The 6000-nt window shown below is 46.3% G+C and overlaps 1 protein-coding gene across 7 annotated transcripts in view; it reads right to left on the minus strand.

Annotated features, from left to right (window-relative positions):
• Positions 1 to 5646, minus strand: part of CLASP1 (cytoplasmic linker associated protein 1) — a 267488-nt gene extending 261842 nt beyond the window's left edge. For 4 of the 7 annotated variants that reach the window (XM_087819919.1, XM_087819918.1, XM_087819917.1 and 1 more), the window contains exon 1: positions 5060 to 5169. The gene's annotated coding sequence lies outside the window, so the exon portion shown is untranslated. Of the gene's footprint in view, positions 1 to 4325; positions 4348 to 5059; positions 5170 to 5467; positions 5543 to 5564 lie in introns of those variants that run through there. The other 3 variants (XM_087819914.1, XM_087819916.1, XM_087819915.1) reach the window with 3 other exon arrangements.
• Positions 5647 to 6000: the final 354 nt, after the last annotated feature.

Consider the following 6000-nt stretch of genomic DNA (forward strand, 5'->3'; position numbering starts at 1 on the left):
TCAGCTATCCTGAATAAAGATAAACTCACTGAAACGTGCCAGGCTAACAGATGGCCAAAAGGCCAGTTCTAGATTTTTTTCCCCCCACAGAAAGATAAATCTTAACACATATATGTAGCTACTAAACCTTGATTTCACTTTTTTTTTTTTTAAGCAAGTATAAACACACTAAAAGAGGAGGAGATCTGGTCTGGCAGCTATTCACATGGCAAAAAGATGAGAGGACTTCATGAACCACAACTTCAATATAAGCCAACAAAATTAGGTAGCTAAGAGCCAGTGCGCATGAAAAGAACATTAAGCTGAGAAATAGAAGGCTCAGTTCTCAACTGGCTCTCTCATGTACTGGGATATAACTTGCAGGTCTTGGTTTCTCATCTGTAAATTGACAGAATGATATCTCCCCTACTTACCTCACAGGCTTGGAAGGGAACAAATAAGATTATGAATATAAAAGTACTCTGAAAAAACTTTTTCCCTTAAATCTGGCCATTATTACAAAGACATTCATTTCTACATAGCTTCAAAAAGGAGTGACAACGTTTAGAAGGGCAAGTTCCTAACTGATAAGTGGATAACGTTTCCTGAGGGGCCTGGGATCTAGGGCCATGCATTTCGCTTTATCTGCACTTATTCGAATCTTTTAGGAAGATCTATTCACCTATTACTTGGTAAGTTTTTACATTTGTAAAAGCCAATGCAATCACTGACAATATAGAGTATAGGGTTCTCAAACTTTGGGGATTTTAAGAATCACCTGGGAATTGTTAAAACTGTGGCTGCCCAGGCTCCATTCGTATTTAACTGACCAAATCTCTAGGTAGACAGGAATAAATAAATAAGGCCTGGCCATTTATATTTTAACAAGCTCCCCAACTGATTCTAGTGATTTGATTACCACTACTAGTATTACATTATTATTAGTATCAACTGTACATGTTGTGTATTAATCCATTTATTATATGCCAGTCACTACTCTTAGCACTTTTACATTTAATCCTTACAACCCTAAAAGTAGGCACTCCTATTAAGGCCATCCCCCCTTCACCCTCATTTTATAGATGGAAATATTAAAATACAAAGAGATGATTTAACTAGCCCATGGCACAATGGCACAGAGCTAGTAAGTAGCAGAGCCAGACTGCACAAAGTTTGAAAATGGTTGATACAGTTCCCTAACCTAACACAATAGCTGTAGGTGCTAGTCAGGTCACATCAAATTGTTTTATTTCAAATATTGCATTTAAAGGACACTGACAGAACTGCCTAAAGAAAGCATGCTGAAATCATACTAAACCAGGAAGGATTTACATACTTCCAGCACAACTGGCATCAATTCCTAACATTTTGTGTCTGCCCTAGACTGTGAGTTCTGAAGTGTGAGGGCCATGGATGTCTTCAACTGTACCCTCATGTACCTGGTGCCTAACTAAAGAAAGGGTTTAACAAATGAATTAATCAATAAATCTAGTGAAGGCCTGCCAGGCCATCGTGGCTCAGCAGTTAAGCATCGACCTATGACCCAGGAGATCAGGGTCTGATTCCCAGTCAGGGCACATGCTGGGGTCTCGGGTTAGATCCCCAGTAGGGGGCATGCAGGAGGCAGCCGATCGATCAGTGACTCATCACTGATGTTTCTATCTCTCTCCCTCTACCTTCCTCTCTCTGAAATCAATAAAGGTATTTAAAAAAAAAAAATCTAGAGAAGGTCTAATGACCATCTAGGAAATGAAAAAGCTATTATGTGGAGAAGAAACAGACTTATTAACTTATTTTGCTTCAGGGGGTATGACTAAAATCAATAAGACGGGGAGACTGTGGTACAGTCTAAATACCTTTCTAGCAACCAAGACCTGTCCAGTAACTGAAGTATGTCTGTAGTTTGAGCTGATGATCAGACTATAGTAGACAGAAGGTAGGATATTGGACTACCGGGACCTCTAAGAACTTTTCCAAGGCTCAAGTTCTGTTATTCTAAGTTACTGATTTATTCTTTCACACATTATACAGTGACTAGTTACACGAGCCCCAAGAGTAAGTAGGCAAAAGAGGATAGCACAAAGTGTTCTACAAACTCGGAGGGCCCTCAAGGTTCCAAACAAGAGTAAATGCATGGGAGTGATCTTCCAAGAAGGGGGGCATAAATACATACCATAAGAAACAGCAAGGAGCGGCAACTTCCAGGCAAAAAAAGGAAGAAAGACAACCAAAATGTAGAGGAATAAATGTTGCCATTTGAGCTAGGTCTTTAGGAAATCCACGAGGAAATGTAGACTGGGACTGCCACAGAATCTCAGTACTGCCATAGAATCTGGGGAGGTAAAGCATTCACTATGGCAGTAACGATCTGAGCATAAAGAAGAGAAACCCTGGGGTGGTGAAATAATCAGTAAATTCTGGAGTGAAGGATACGGCCTTTAGAGATCATTTAGTGACACATACATCTTATGGATGTTACCCTGATTGCACTGGGTAAAAAAAGTTAAATTAATTTCTTAAATTACATTTTACAAACCAAAAACTATTTCATCAATGGTTTTTTCTTCACTTAGTTTTTTTGTTGTTTTTTTTTTAAAGAATAGATCCTTCTCATGTTTTCTAGGGAATCTTTTAGATGACTGTTTTTAAACATCTGTTACTTTCCACTACTGTCTCCTCTTTCCACTATTCAATATGACAACCAGACTTGAAGTTATTAAAATAAACTGACAGTTTTAATAACTCAGTTCTAAGTCTAATATTTATAATCCCTTCAACGGTTATAATATTTACTAACAGTACCACAAAATAAAATGTATTATCTAAAAACTATGACTTTAAGTAGAAGACTGTTAAGACTATATGGAGTCTCAAAAAACAAATTTAAGTCTCAGATATAATAAACTATCTCACTCATGAGACTGAGTCACTTAAGAAAATGGAATTAACAGCCGGGCCAGTGTGGTTCAGTGGTTGAGCATCGACCCATGAACCAGAGGACGCCATTCGATTCCTGGTCAGGGCACATGCCCGGGTTTCCAGCTCCATCCCCAGTAGGGGACATGCAGGAGGCAACCGATCAATGATTCTCTCTCATCACTGATGTTTTTATCTCTCTCCCTCTCTCTTCCTCTCTCTGAAATCAATAAAAACATATTTTTTTAAAACAGAAAGAAAATAGAATTAACAAAAGACTGAAGCAAAATATCTAAATCCAAAACCAGTGAACAAAATATAACACATGTGAACAATAAACTTAATGTTCTTCTAGCCAATCATTTCTCAGCATCCCTGTCGAACTATTTTAAGGATCTGAAATCTTGCTCTATAAAAAGCAAGTTCCCATCATCTGAACTACACTGAAGAGATTCTATCACAGTAGTTACTGAAGCACAACACACCAAGTTTCAGATTTTTGTTCTTTCACAGTTGACTCTGTAGCCAAAATCCTGACAAACTAGGAGACCTGGGTTGTCAGTTCTAACACTAAAATGTAAGTTTAGCAAAGGCTTTTTCTTTATTTACCACTTAGATTATAACATGAAGATACAGTATTTGACACCTTCACCACCAACAGTCTATTCAAAGGATTTCTGACTTAGTTGAGAGAATATAAAACTATGGTTCAAAACTCCTCAACAAAGATTAAAACTTTAAAAATCTAAAACAATGCTACATGTTAGCTGATAAACTATGAATTACAGAAAGGAAGATTTGAATAACAATTGCTAAAAAAAAAAAGGTAATTACACAAGTTTACAAAGATAAATAAGCAAACTGCTCACCAAAATTTAAATCTTTCCTAGCAAATGGAGAAGATAAATAATATGGAGAAACTCTGGGACATCATGGTGTTATTTTTATTTATATGGTCTGTGTGCATCAATTACTACTCTCCCACTCCCTTGATGAGCAAAAGGGGCCCACTGTCCAGGATTCCTCATACCAAGTGCTCAATGTATGTCACAAATAACAACAGTGATAGTAATAGAAACAACTTTTAAAGCCAGAACTTATACCAGACTGTGGCACCGGCAGACGGTGCAAGCACATGGCAGCAGGCAACTGTTTCTCCCTCTGACGCTTCTGCACCACTGCCTCCCAAAGGACTAGAGAATCTGAAGCTCTCATTGCCACATCTACAAATTAAAGTATTGTGTATAAAGAGCTCACGGGCTCTGCGAATGGTCAGTGTTTAATGAACGAACCCAACACAGAGGAACTCACCCACATGCAACAAAACATGCTTTTAAGGCTCCCCCTATTTTTTGTTTTAATTTTAGAAAAAAACAACTATTTTTAAACATTCTATAGTAAGTTAAGACTCTGCAAAACCCCATACCAACCCAGGGGTTCGGAGAATGGAAAGCAAAATTCGATTAGCTCCATTGTACCCAACCAGGCTAAGGCGCAAGATCCCACTCCTCGTCAGAGCGCCTCTGCCAATACCAGGGAACAACAAAGGCAAGTTGAGGCGGCTGCACAAGGCGTAACTCGGCGCTCGCCCGCCTGCCCAGCTCCCGGCGGCGGCTCTGCGGGGCCCGGGGACCGCGGGACCCTCCGCATCCCTCCCGGCGGCGCGCTAGCTTTTGTCTGCCCGGCCGAGCGCGGCCGCCGCCCGCGCCCCGCGCCCCGCGCCCCTGCCCGGGGCTCCCTCCGCACCCACCACTCGCCGGCCGGCCGCGGTGGGCTCCTCTCCGCGCCCCTCCCCTCGCAGTTCCGGCGCTTTTCCAACGCGACTCGGCTCCGCCGGCCTCTCCCACCCGCGCGGCCGGCTCTGGCCAGGGTGGGGTCTGGGAGAGGAAAGGAGACGGGGCACACAAAGCGAGGCTGACCTCACAGCCGCCGCCCCCACCCCTGAAAGCAGCCCGGGGCCCGCGACCCGGGCAGGAAAAACCTCCCTCCCAGCCCGCTCCGCGCCCCGCTCCCACCCAGGCCGCCCCCTCCCCCCAGAGTGCACCCCAGAGCCGATGACAAGGCTGGACCTCGCCCCCACCCGGTCCCGGCGCCCTCCGCCGAGGGAGGGGCAGGGCCCCGGAGGGCTGGGGTCCACCGCTCCTCGCCCTGACCGCATACTTACGCCGCGTTACTCGCCCGAGTTGCCGCCGCCCCACCAGATCGCCGACGCCTTCTCCTCCACCCTAATGAGGTTAAGTGCTTGGTGCGGGGATTAAAAAAAAAAAAAAAAAAAAAAAAAAAAGCCGAGCGCGCCTGCGCAGGGCGCTCTCCCTTTTTTCCCCTTACCGCCACCGACCCCGCTGGACCATAGAGAGTGTAAACCGAGACCAGAGAGGCGGCTGCTTCTCTATGGTCACGCCCCGCGCAGGCGTCGGGAGCCGCGAATTCCAGGAGCGCTCCCTCCTCGAGGACGGCGGCTGACCCTGACGGGGACCCGTAGCGTCAAGGCTCTCTGAGGGGGTCGCGGCGCGGGGGCTGTTGGGCCCCTTGGGAACTTGCAACAAAACTCGGGCTAGACGGGGAGGGTCACCTGAGCGGCCGGGCAGGAGGGCACCGGGGAGCAGGGAGTGTGGCGAGTAGAGCTCAGGAGAAACCGGTGTAGAAGCCGCCCGCCTGCAGACGAATACCTGAGGGAAACGGCCGTCTCACGTCCGGCTGACGCGCAGCTGGCCCGCCGGCGGGCGCCCGGGACGGAGGAGATTGCTCCCTGCGGCTCTCCGTACCGGGCGGCCCTTTCCCCTCCTGAGTAGGCGCCGGCCCCTGCGCCGGAAGCACAACGTCGTAACGGTTCTCTGACCTTTCTGGAGCGAGGCCTGCCGGGTGGAGGCCTGGGAGACTTGGAACGAGCTCTTTCCACCGGAGCGTCTCCGACGCCGCAGCTCTGGTGGCACTGTGCGGGAAAGTGCTTCAGAGGCCAGAGCGTAGCGCGGGTTATAAGGCTGCACTGAAGGACCCTGACGACCCACATTTTTGCCTCGTGAAGACCCGGCGCCCGCCGGCATTTTAACATTGTAAACCTTGCGGTTACACACCGCGCCGTGGGGATCGCGTAGGAGTGTGAGC

This window comes from Miniopterus natalensis, chromosome 8 (genome assembly GCF_054644295.1).
Source record: "Miniopterus natalensis isolate mMinNat1 chromosome 8, mMinNat1.hap1, whole genome shotgun sequence".
Classification (NCBI taxonomy): Eukaryota; Metazoa; Chordata; class Mammalia; order Chiroptera; family Miniopteridae; genus Miniopterus; species Miniopterus natalensis.